General features: G+C 25.0%; 1 protein-coding gene across 1 annotated transcript in view; it reads right to left on the reverse strand.

The window, feature by feature from the left end:
* LOC117178580 (collagen alpha-1(I) chain-like) overlaps positions 1–14,261 on the reverse strand; it is a 120,582-nt gene that overhangs the window by 26,062 nt on the left and 80,259 nt on the right. The window lies entirely within an intron of this gene.

Below are 14,261 nucleotides of genomic sequence, written 5' to 3' on the forward strand. Positions count from 1 at the left end.
CCCTCCGCCCACATTTCCACCCTTACTTCTTCAACCCTCACTTACCCTTCCCCTACTTCCCCACCCCATATAACACTTCTCCACCTCTCCCCTGATTTCCCCTTCTTGGAAAAAAGTACGACTTTGAGAAAAATTTGTCTCTAGAAATGTCTAAACATTTATCTACGCTAAAGACTTTCTAGAATGCTGCAGAAGTTCAGAGAAATGTTTTCACCAGAGCATCAACACTTCTGACCTAATCGTCAATATCTTATTAAATTGCATACGCATCCTAGTTTCTTCCATGATTCGTGTAGGCTCTTGAATAAAGACCTGATAACAATCTTGATTCCGCGATATTATTTAATTGTCAATACACGAGAAATTTCAATTAGGCTTCTTCTTTTTAATTTACATTTATCATTCATTAGCCAAATTAATCTAACTGATCGAAACGTCGCAGAATGGAAGAAAAGAACCTTTTTGGGACAAAAATCGACCGACAGTACAATTCTTAACGGATTTTGATATTTTTTTCAGAAATGAAATTTTGGAAATAGAAAATTAAGATTCTGATTAAACAAAAATTTTTAATTTAACAAAGTTAAATTTTTTGTTTTCATAAGTTTATTAATCTTAAAAGAAATGGTAAAAGAAAGTTGACTATAAAATTAAGATTCAACTTTGTTGATAACAAATTTTTTCAGTCAGAGTGAAATATTGACAGACTTGTGAGATCCGATTTTTGAATTTTTGTGTATAGCTTTATACTTTACAATAAATGTAACATAACAAAAAGTTATGAGCGATCCCACATTTTTGGGAAATACACCAAACTCTCGCTTTCAGTCACCCCGTTCTCTGCCTTCCTGGAACTGCTGGAATACATATTCTGCTGGAATACATATTCTATATATATAGATATGTATTCCAATTGAAAGCGAGTCAGGCGACCCTCATTGTTTATGTTTCGATTCCCCCGAAACCAGTCCAAGGCTATTTGAAAGCAACCTCCGACAATGGATTGAAAACGAGATTTTGGTGTACTTATATTTAAGGTAAACAGGAAGAATTAGATGAAATTCATAAAAATGTAATTTCAATTTAAAAAAAAATTGGAAAAGTTTGGAACGAGATTATAAAAGTTCAAGGGAATACAAAATAATTTAGGATTAATAAAAAATTTTTTAAATTAATAAAAATCCATTTAGTGAAGTACAATTGAGTAAATTCAGCAGAATTCAAGTAAATTAAAAAAATCAAGAGAATTCCCAAGAATTTAAAAGAATTCAAAACGATTCAAGGTAAATTTTAAAAAACTCAAATGAATTGGGAAAAAAAAAGATTTGTAATAAAAAAAAACTCATTGATTTCCGTAAAATGAGAATTAATTTAGGGGAATTTAAGGTAAACGTGAATAATTAGTTGAAATTCATAAACAGTTAAGTTGAATAAAAAAAATTCAAATACATTAAAATCAATTTAAAGATATAAAAAAACTTTATTAAATTCAGTAAGTTCAAAACGATATTAGAAAAGTTCAAGGGAATACAACAGAATTTGATGAAATGTCCCAGAATTCAAGATGAGGTTATAAGAATGTAAGAATGTCAGTTTAATTGAGGGAATTTAGAGGAATTAAGGGAAATGAACAAAATTTGATTAAATTCATACAAAAGCAAGCTGAATTTAAAAAGCATTTAAGTGAATTGAAAATAATGCAAAAATATGCAAAAATGAATTGAATTGAGTATATTTGAAATGAGTTTAGGGAGATTAAAGAATTAAAGATTAAAGGGAGATTAAAAGAATTTGATAAAATGCCTAAGATTTTAATGTGAGTTTTAAGTTTGTTAAAAATACCTTAAGCGCTTTAAAATCCATTAAAATTATTGAAATTAATATAATTAATTAATTAATCATTGAAAATAGGGCACTTTAGGGACCTTAACTAACTACTCCTATTTCCCCTCCCCTAATTTCTTCCCACTTCACCCCTACTCCCCTTCCCATGATCATCAAATTCCCACATAACTTTCTCTCCCATAATTTTTCCTGCTCTTATTCCTCCTACTTCCTCCATCATTTCTTCTACTTCCCTTATTTCCTCCACCCCCTGACGTTCCCTGCTTCACCTCCTCTAATTTTTTCACTCACATTTCTGCTACTCCTCCTCTTATTATTTACCCCACTTTTCCTCCAATAATTTACCACCACTTCCTCTTCCAACATTTTGAAAACTTTTCTACCAATATTTCTCCTCACTTCACATTATTTCCTGTCAATACCACTCCTCTTTTTTGCCTTCACTCCCCATAAAACCACTCTCCTCATTTCTCTCAACTTCTCCTACTTACCCTTCTTGCCCCTAAATTCCTTTGGCTTGCTTCCCCTTATTTTCCCTAATTCCCCATTCTTCACTCCCAGTCCCCTTATTTCCCCTACTTCTCCACTCCTCACTTCAGATTCCCTTATTCCCCCTCACTTTCTCTACTTTCCCTACCCTGATATCTCCTCCCTCATTTACCCTTCTTTTCGCATTCACCTTACCCTAATTTCCCACGCTTCATTTCCATACTATCTCTCCAATAACTTCCCCACGCTACCTCTTCAATAATTCCAACCTTCACTTTCTTTTTTATCACTTCCCCTAGTCACCCATTCCTCATTTCCCCCACTTTTCTTACTTTGCCTTAATTAATTCCAACCCTTATATGCTCTCCCATGATTTCCTCTCATTCCCTCTATTACTCCTCTTACCACTTCTCCTCACTTCCCATCATCTATACTCACTTCCTTTTATTTCGCCTCACTTCCCCTACTCCATCACTTTCGCTTTCCTTATTTCTCATCACTTTCCCTCACCTAATTTGCCTAGTCTCCCTGTGATCACTTCCACATACCTTACACTTAATTTAATAATTTCAGCCCTACATTCCTTTCCTATAATTTCCCTTAATTTACCTTACTTCCCCTCCCACTATCTCCCCTCACTTCCCCTTACCAACACTCACTTCATTCCTTTTATTTCGCCTCACTTGCTCTACTTCCACTTTTCCTACTTCCCCACTTCCACTGTCCTTATTTATCATCAATTTCCCTCCCCTAATTTCCCTACTCACTTTTTCACGATTTCCAATTCCTTTACTTTCCCTTTATTAACTCCAACCTTTTATTCCAACCCTTTATTCTAGCCATTAAATCCTATCCTATCATTCCCGCTAATGTCCCTCTCACCATTTCCCCTCACTTCCCATAATCTACACTCATTTCATTCCCTTCATTTTGCCTCACTTCTCCTACTTCCACCTCGCTCATTTCGCCTGCTTAACCACTTCCAGTTTCTTCATTTTTTATCACTTCCTCTCCCTTAATTTCCCACCCCTCATTTTCCCAACTCCCCATTGCATAATTTTTCCCACTTCCCCTATTTTTTCTCCTATAAACCCTTCTCACTTCCTCACTGTTATTATTATTGTATTATGATCATTATTATTATTACAAGGCCAATTTTAGTGGGAAAAAATTAACTTTTTTTTGTTGCAGCATTTTAATAAAAGCGAGTTTACATTTTTTGGTTTAATTTCTACTAAATTGCTCATTTTTCGTTGAAATATGTCTCGCAATCTATGGTTTTAATAGCGAACCCGGCCGGACCCGGAATATGCCTTTTATTTATTAAAAGATAAAAAGCATGCATAAGACAATGATCTTCGCTTTGGCCGCATTCTGTTCACCCGTCATACATATGTCGTATTAACCACAATAAACTATATTGACCTGCGCTCTGCCGTTCGGTTCAAACGGCAGTAAATCAGAGTTGTCACTATTTCTAATAACCGGAGCACTCGAATGCAAAACGCATTTAGGAACTGGGCTCTATACAATATCAGCGGGTATGTAGGTTCAGAGATAATGGAGGCTACTCTCATTTTTTCCAGAAGAAACGAAATAGGGTCGCGATTCAGTGGAAGATTTTTAATTCCCGGTCATTTCCGGTCAAGTTTTTCAATTTTCTCGGTCACTTAAAGTAGCATAAATACGAATTTTTCGCTAACACGCAAATATTTAATTTAATTCGTGCCGTTCATTCCAACAGAGCCAAAAACTGCAAAATACATGAACTTTCCAATAAAATTATGAATATTTAACTGAAATACTTGAATTTTTAAACATTAATATTAATTTTAAAGCATAAAGCATAATTTTCTACCGAATGGAATAGTTACATTTTTAGCAAAAGAAAATTAAAAATATAATTGATCAAATAACCGTAATATTGCTATAAATTATTAGAAAATTTCATGAATTTTCGGAAATTTATGAATATGTTTAAAATTAAATTTTGTGTAATTTATGATAAGTTACAATATTTACCTGTAAACTTACCATAAATTACTGAAAATTTCGATAAATTTCTGAAAAATTAAGGACATTTTAAAATTGAATTTTGGACAATTTATAGTAAGTTACGACAAATTACCTGTAATATTATCATCAATTACCTGTGATATTATCATACATTACCTGTAATAATATCATAAATTACTAAAAATTTCATAAATTTCAGGAAATTTATAAAAATGCTTGAAATTGAATTTTGAGAATTTTATGGTAGTTTACCATATTTACCTGTAAAATTACCATGAATGACCGAAAAGTTCCATAAATTTTCGGAAATTTATCAAAATGTTTAAAGTTGAATTTTGGGTAGTTTATGGTAATTTACCATATTTGCCTTTAAAATTACCATGAATTACCGAAAATTTCCATAAATTTATAGACATTTTTTGATTAAATTTTGAGCAATTTACGGTGAGTTACGATAAATTACCCGTAACATTAGGATAAATTACCTGTAATATTATCATAAATTACCAAAAATTTCAGAAATTTCCGGAAATTCACAAAAATGTACAGAATTGAATTTTCGGTAGTTTATGGTACTTTACCATATTTACTTGTAAAAGTACCATAAATTACAGAAAAGTTCCGTAAATTTCCGGAAATTTATAGACATTTTTAAATCCAATTTTGGGGAATTTATTGTATGTTACGATGAATCATCTATAATATTACCACAAATTACCAAAAAAATCATCGATTTCCGGAAATCACAAAAATGATTAAAATTACATTTTTGGTAATTTCCCATACTTACCTATGAAATTACCATGAAGGACCGAAAATTTTCGTAAATTTCCGGAAACTTATAGACATTTTCAAATAGAATTTTGCGAAAGTAAGGGTAAATTACCATAAATTACCCATAAACTTACCGTAAATCATGCTTCCTTTATTCGAAATCTAATGCGGGCTGAAATCATGACAGTTTTTCGAGAAATGTCAGGAATCATCCATTTTTTATAAAAAAATATCGTATGCATAATATACTATTTTAACAAGGCAGTTTATTTTTCAGTCAAGGAAATTTAACAATATAAATTTAAACAAGATGATTAACTTTCACCGAAAAAAATTATTTTATACTGAAAAAGTCGATATTCTACGAAAACAGTCGATTTTTTTAACAAAATAAATGAATTTTCAATTAAAAAATACAAATTTTCATCCAAATTGTTACACTTTGAACTTGATAACGTCAATCTTCCATCTAAAATGGCATTGTTAAGTTTTAAGTTGAAAAAATTAACCTTCAACCTAACTCGAACAGTTAAATTTTATACTTACCAAAAAGATGAATTTTCTACAAAAAAGACGAATTTTTAACAAATTAAATGGATTAAAAAAAATAGTTTAATTTTTATATACAAAAATGTAAATTTTCTACCAAAAAGATGAATCCTCGTCCAAAAGAGATAACATTTTAAGCAAAAATAGAAAAGTTTAATTTTCCGTTCAAAACATAATTCTTAACAAAAACAAAAAATCGGATTTTTAGAAAAATAGTTGAATGTTCTCCTGGAATAGTTCAATTTTTGGTTGAAAAAAAATGTATTTTCAGCAAAGACGTTACATTTTTTAAATAGACGAATTTTCAATGAAAATGACGAATCTTCCAACAAATAAATTAATTTTTAACAACAGTTTAACTTTTAAACGCAAGTTCTCGAATTTTCAAGAAAAAAAGGCAAATTTCCAAAGAAAAATGTTGTAATTCTTTAAAAAAATTCCCATTCCATGTCCGAAATTCCCTGTACCAAGTGTAAATATATTTTTTACCGACGCTCTCTGTCCTAAAATAAAAACGATCATTATTTTTGATCCTATGCCCTGCGACTGTGGATAAAATAGAAATCACTTTTCCAAGCTAACAAAAATTTCTACCAAAAAAGTCGTGTTTTGAAAACAAAATACTTGAATTTTGCTCGAAATAAGGCGAAAAGGCGAATTTTCCACCAATACGATCAATTTTCTACAAAAAAATACGATTTTTCACAAATTACATGAATTTAAAAAAATTGTTTAAGTTTTAAACAAAAAATATCAATTTTTAACCAAATAGTTGAACTTTCACCAAAAAAAGACAACATTTGAATCAAAAATAGAATAAATGAATGTTCTGTTAAAAATATAATTCTTAATATAAAAAGAAATGTTTTTCAGAAAAATAGTTTAATTTTCTGTAAAATTATTTCTTTTCATGCAAAGATCTAATCAAAATCAAAAAATCAAAAATCTAATCAAATAGCTCATTTTGCAAAAAAAAAGAAATTAATTTTTAATTAAAATGATGAATCTTCAATACAAAAAAATTAATTTTCGGCAAAAGTGTTTATTTTTCAGTCGAGTAAATTTACTTCAAACCTGAAAGATACATTTTCAATTAAACTAATGAATATTGAAATTGAATATTTAAATTTAATACCAAAAAAATGAATGCTGAACAAATAAAATAATTTTCTATAAACAAAAAATTCGCTGAAATTACAAAGATTTCAAAAAAATAGTTTAATTTTAAAATCAAACATATCAATTTTCAACTGGAAACGGTCAGTTTTCTACCAAAAATGGAATTTTTGCCTAAAATACTAAATCTTCAACTAGATAAGTTGAATTTTATGCCTACCAAAAAGATAAATTTTGTAAAAAAAAAAAGACGAATTTTCAATAAATAACATAGATTTAAAAAAAAATAGTTAAATTTCTAAATAAAAAATATCAATTTTCAACCTAATAATTGAATTTTCATCAAAAAAAGATTATATTTCAATCAAAAATATAATAGTTGAATTTTCCGTTCAAAATATAATTCTTAACGAAACCAAAAAAAAAAGTATTTTGTGAAAAATAGTTCAATTGTCCATAAAATTAATTTATTTTCATAAAAAAAAACATATTTTTAATCAAATAGCTCATTTTATAAACAAAGAAATGAATTTTTAATTAAAAAGGTGAATTTACATTCAGTTTCTTACATTTTAAATTGGAAACGTTCAGTTTTTCACCAAAAATTAAATTTTTGCCTAAAATACTAAATCTTTAACTAGATAAGTTGAATTTTATGCTTACCAAAAAGATAAATTTTGTAAAAAAAAAAGAAATTTTCAATAAATAACATAGATTTTTAAAAAATAGTTTAATTTCTAAATAAAAAATATCAATTTTCAACCTAATAATTGAATTTTCATCAAAAAAAGATTATATTTCAATCAAAAATATAATAGTTGGATTTTCCGTTCAAAATATAATTCTTAACAAAACAAAAAAAAAAGTATTTTGAGAAAAATAGTTAAATTTTTTACGGGAATAGTACAATTTTTTGTTGAAAAAATTAATTTTCAACAAAGAAATTACTTTCACAAATTGATCAAAATTATTAAAATAATGAAATCTTGAATTTTTCCACGATCAGAAGTAAATTCCTATTATTTTAAATAAAATTTCCGGCCATTTTCCGGGGGTTTCCCGGTCTAGGCACCACCCTGCGAAAAAAAATTGTTTAAATTCTTTCAACTAAAAAAAAAAGCGAATTCCTTAAATATATAATTCTTATGATTTCTCTTTTAAGAGACAGGTACAATTGATATTTATTTAAAATCACCAGAGGAGATTTCACACATCACATTTGATCGTACATTAAAGTTTAAAATCTTTTTTCAGAATTATATACACAAATCAGATACAAAAAAATAAAATAAGCGTAGCACCTGACTTAAAAATTGATTAAAAATTTAAAGGGCTGCAATATTAAGCAGTTTTGAACTTAAATAAATAAATAAATAAATAAATATCCGAAAAAGCATTCCAAGGGGAATTTAAAGTCGATAAAATCAATAACAAAATAATCTGATTATCCAGCAAGTACAAAAGTCGATCGAAATAATACTTGCTTCATAAAATATATAAATAAAAAAAGCTTCACAAATAAAACCTTGAAAAAAATAATACAATTTAAAAAACCAAATTCTGCACTTGAAAATCAACGCTCTACATCGATCGTGCAAAATTAATTGATAGATTTAAATTAGAGTTGCGAATAAAATTATCCAAATCGATTCTATAAAAAAAATATGTCCAAACATTTGGATAAAAATGTACAATTAAAAACATGGAGTTAATTCAGGTGGTCAGCTGGCTTTCTGTACTTTTGTAGATCGAAAACGTAAACGCAGCTTCGCAAGGATTCCCCTTCCTGAAATATTTACGAAAATATATTTTTATTTTAATCCAAAATTTAAATATTTGGAAATTTAGCACACAATTCCGGAAAGTAAGCGAAAAAAGTTAATAAATTCATTTGAATTTGACAATATTCAGGCATGGTTTCCGCCGAATCCTAGGAATAAAATTCGAAGTCTTTTCCAGGTTTTCCAGGTCAAAAAAGGTCAAGAATTTCTAAGGAAAGCATAAAAGTAGGAATAAAAAATTCTTAATTTTTTGTGAAAATAAGTGTCGTCTTTCTGAAATCTTTGGGGATATTTTTAAATCTTTGTAAAGTCTTTGAAATTTTTGAAATTTTTTTTTCTTTTCAAATCTTTTTCAATTTGTCTAAATCTTTTTAAGTATTTAAAATCATTGCGAAATCTTGAATTTTTTTTAATTTTTATAAAATCTCTGAAATAGAATTTAATAATTACATTTTTTTTTTAAGTTTTCAAAAGTTTTCAAAATGTTTTAAATGTTTTAATAATTTCAAATGAATACAAAATATTTCACAAAAATTTCAAAGATTTAATGAAAATTTCATAAAGATTTCACCAGATTTACAGAATTTTTCAAAATATGTCAAAAATATTTTTACAAATTTGCAAAAATTTCGAATATTTCAGCAATATTTCAAAAAAATTTACAAAGATTTTACCAAAATTTAAAAAGATTTCACAAAGATTTAAAATAATTTAATGATTTCAAATAAATGCAAACGATTTTACAAAGATTTCACAGATTTAAAAACTTTCAGAAGATTTCAAAGATTTTAAACATATCAGATTTCTAAGCTTTCAGAACATTTCAAAGATTTGCAATAATTTCAAATTTTTTTTTAAGATTTTAAAATATTTCACAAATACTTCAAATATTTTGAATAATTGACAAAATTTGTAAAATATTTCAAAAGATTACAATATTTTAATGATTTTAAACGAATACAAAGGATTTCAGAAAGATTTCATAAATATTTCACAGAATCCATAAGGATTTCAAAATATTTCAAAGATTTAAAAAAGAGTACAATACATCAGATTCCAAAGATTTCAAAACATTTTAAAGATTTTAAACGATTTCAAAAAGATTTCAAATATTTTAATAATTTCAAATAAATATATAAAATTTCAGAAAGATTTCAAATATTTCATTAAAATTTTATAAAGATTTTAAAAATTTCAAAGATTGTACCAAAATTTAAAAATATTTCAAAGATTTCATAAAAAATTTCAAATAAATACAAAAGTTGCAGGAAATATTTGACAAGTATTTCAAAGAATTTGTAAGGATTTCAAAACATTTCAAGCATTTCAAAAATTTAATAAGATATCTAAGATATAAGAAAATTTAATACGTTTTAAATAATTTCAGAAGGTTTCAAAAGATTTGAGAAGATTAGAAAAAAATTGAATTATTTCAAACAAACTCGAAAGTTTTTATAAAAATTTCAAAAAGATTTCAAAAGATTTTAGCGAAATTTCATAAAGATTTCAGAAAATACACTCGATTTACAAAAGATTTCAAAAAATTTCACCAAGATTTTTTTAAAAAATTACGAAGATTTCGAACATTTAACAAATATTTCAAAAATTTTATAAATTTCAAAGATGTTTGCAAAATTTTAAAAGTTTTAAAAATATCTCACAAAGATTTCAAGGATTTCAAACATTTTACCACAATTTTAAAAGAATTTAAATATTTTAACGATTTAAAATAAACACAAACAAATTTCAGTAAGATTTCACAAGTATTTCAAAGATTTTAAATAATTTCAAAATTTTTAGAATTTTTAAAAATATTTCGCCAAGATTTCCAATATGTCAATTATTTCAAATGAATACAAAATATTTCACAGATTTTACCAAAATTTTTAAAAATTTCACAAAGATTTCAATAATTTTGATTATTTCAAATGAATATAAAAGATTTTACAAATATTTCAAGTATTTGAAATATTTTAATGATTTCAAATGAACAAAAACGATTTTACAAATATTTCAAACATTCCATAAAAATTTCATAAAGATACACAAATATTTTTAAAATTTTACAAAGATTTCGAACATTTTGCAAAGTTTTCAAGGATTTCAAAAGTTTTTACCCAAATTAAAAATTATCAAATTCTATTTCAGAGAGTTTATAAAGATTTGAAAAAATTTCAAGATTTCACAAAGATTTTAAATACTTTAAAACAATTTCAGCGAATTCAAAAAGATTTAAGAGATTTAAAAATTTCACGAAGATTTCCAATTCAGGAACTTCAAAAAGTGTAAATTACATCAGATTTGCAGAAGATTTCAACAGATTTCACAAATATTTTAAAAATTTTACAAAGATTTCAAACATTTCACAAATATTTTAAAACAATTTAAGAAGATTTCAAAGATTTTACCAAAATTTTAAAAGATTTCACAAAAATTTAAATTATTTTAATGATTTCAGATGAATATAAACGATTTTACAAATATTTCAAGTATCTGAAATATTTTAATGATTTAAAATGAATAAAAACGATTTTACAAATATTTCAAATATTCCATAAAGATTTCATAAAGTTTCACAAATATTTTTAGAATTTTACAAAGATTTCTAGGATTTCAAAGTCTTTACCCAAATTTTCAAAGATTTCAAAAGATTTCAAAAATATTTTACAATATATTTGAAATATTTTAGATATTTTAATGATTTCAAATTAATACAAACGATTTGAAAAATATTTCAAATATTCCATAAAGATTTCATAAAGATTTAAAATTCAAAGATTTCAAAACATTTTTAGGATTTTAAAAATTATCAAATTCTATTTCAGAGATTTTATAAAGATTCAAACAAAATTTCAAGATTTCACAAAGATTTTAAATACTTCAAAACAATTTCAACGAATTTAAAAAGATTCACAAATTTCACAAAGATTTCCAATTCAGGGACTTCAAAAAGTGTAAATTACATCAGATTTCCAGAAGATTTCAAAGATTTTACCAAAATTTAAAAAGATTTCACAAAAATTTCAATTATTTTAATGATTTCAGATGAATATCAACGTTTTACAAATATTTCAAGTATCTGAAATATTTTAATGATTTAAAATGAATAAAAACGATTTTACAAATATTCCATAAAAATTTCATAAAGTTTCACAAAATTTTAAAAATTTTACAAAGATTTCAAGGATTTCAAAGTTTTTACCCAAATTTTCAAAGATTTCAAAAGATTTCAAAAATATTTTACAATATATTTGAAGTATTTTAGATTTGCAGAAGATTTCAACAGATTTCACAAATATTTTTAAAATTTCAAAAAGATTTCAAACATTTCACAAATATTTCAAAACAATTTGAGAAGATTTCAAAGATTTTACAAAAATTTTTTAATATTTCGAAAAATTTCAAATATTTTAATGATTTCAGATGAATGTAAATGATTTTCCAAATATTTCAAATATTTTATAAAAATGTATAAAGATTTAAAATTCAAGTATTTCAAAAAGTGTAAAGTACACCAAACTTGCAGAGGATTTCTAAAGATTTCACAAATATTTTTAAAATTTTACAAACATTGCGAACATACTTGTAAAATCGTTTGTATTCATTCGAAATCTTTTAAAATGTTGGTAAAATCTTTGTAAAATTTTTTGAAATATTTATGAAATGTTCGAAATCGTTGTAAAATTCAAAAAATATTTGTGGGATCTTTTAAAAATCTGGTGTACTTTACACGTTTTGAAATCCTTGAATTTGAAATCTTTATGAAATTTTTAGAAAATATTTGAAATATTTGTGAAATATTTTGTATTCATTTGAAATAATTAATATATTTGAAATCTTTGCGAAATCTTTTGAAATTTCTGAAATATCTTTGAAATTCTTGAAATTTTTGTAACATTTTTTGAAATATTTCTTAAATGTTCCAAATTTTCGTACATTTTTAAAAAACCTTTGCGAAATCTTTTTAAATCTTCTGTAAATCCAGTGTACTTTCTGAAATCTTTGTATTCATTTAAAATTATAAAAATATTTGAAACCTTTCAAAATCGTTTAAAATTTAGGTAAAATCTTTGAAATCCTTATGAATTCTTTAAAATCTTTTTGAAATTTTTATCAAAACTTTTGAGTTTTTTTTTAATCTTCTTAAATCTCTTGAAACCTTTTGAAATTGTTCAAAACATTTGAAATTTTCCTAAATCTTAGAAATCTTATTAAATTTTTGAAATTCTTGAAATTTTTTCAAATCCTTACAAATTCTTTGAAATACTTGTAGAATCTTTCCTGCAACTTTTGCATTTATTTGAAATCACTGAAATATTAAAAACTTTTGCGAAATATTTTGAAATTTTCAACAAAAAAAATTAAATTGTTTAAATCTTTGTAAAACCTTTTAAATTCTACTAAACAAAAATTCTTAAAGCCTTCGTAACATTTTTTGAAATTTTTGTGAAATTTTTTGTCGCTTGGAATTAATAAAATATTTGAAATATTTGTTCTGACATCTTATAAATCTGTTTTATTATGACCTTTTTAAAACATTTTAAATCCTTGAAATCGTCTTTAACTTTTAAAATCTTTGAAATATTTTTGAAATATTTGTATTCATTTAAAATTATTAAAATATTTAAAATTTATAAAATGTTTTAACATTTTTGAAATCTGTTGTACTGTGATCTTTTTCAAACCTTTGAAAATTTCGAAATTAAATTTTGGTAAAATCTTTGAAATCCTTTAAATCTTTGTGATAGCTCTTGAAATATTTTAAGAAAACTTAAAATCGTTTAAAATCTTTTAAATGTTTTGAAATCTTCTCAGCAAATTTGAAATTGCTTAAAATTTTTATTTAATTTTTAATCTTTGTGATTTTTTTATGAAATCTTACAAATGTTTTTAAAATCTTTTGTATTCATTTGAAATCATTTAAATATTTTAAATGTTTGTGAGATCTTTTGAAATTAAATAAATTTTGTTTAAGTCTCTATAAAATCTTTGAAATCTTTGCAAAATTTTTCCTTAATCTTTGTTTGTAAAAGCTTTCGTGTTTATTTGAAATCATTGAAATTTTTCGAAAAAATCTTCTCAAATTTCTTGAAATTGTTTAAAGCCTTCGAAATTTTCTGAAATCTTAGATATCCTTTAACATTTTTTAAATTCTTGAAGTGTTTTGAAATCTTTGTAAATTCTTTGAAATATTTGTGGAATCTTTCCTATATCTTTTGCATTAATTATTGCATTAATTATTTGTCAAATGTTGGAAATCTTTGTAAAACTATCCAAATCTTTGTAACATTTTTTAAAAATCTTTTCAAATTTTGGTAAAATCTTTGTAAAATTTTTTGAAATATTTATAAAATGTTCGAAATCTTTGCAAAATTTCTAAAATATTTGTGAAATTTTTTTAAATTTTATTGAAATCTTTGTAAACTTTTTTTTTAATATTTATAAAATGTTCGAAATCTTTGTAAAATTTTAAAAATCTTTGTGAAATCTTTTTAAATTTTTGTGAAATCTTTGTAAAGTTTTTTTTTAATATTTGTCAAATGTTGGAAATCTTTGTAAAACTATCCAAATCTTTGTAACATTTTTTTTAAATCTTTTCAAATTTTGGTAAAATCTTTGTAAAATTTTTTGAAATATTTATAAAATGTTCGAAATCTTTGCAAAATTTCTAAAATCTTTGTGAAATCTTTT

The sequence above is a fragment of the Belonocnema kinseyi genome, chromosome 8 (genome assembly GCF_010883055.1).
Source record: "Belonocnema kinseyi isolate 2016_QV_RU_SX_M_011 chromosome 8, B_treatae_v1, whole genome shotgun sequence".
NCBI classification, from domain to species: Eukaryota; Metazoa; Arthropoda; class Insecta; order Hymenoptera; family Cynipidae; genus Belonocnema; species Belonocnema kinseyi.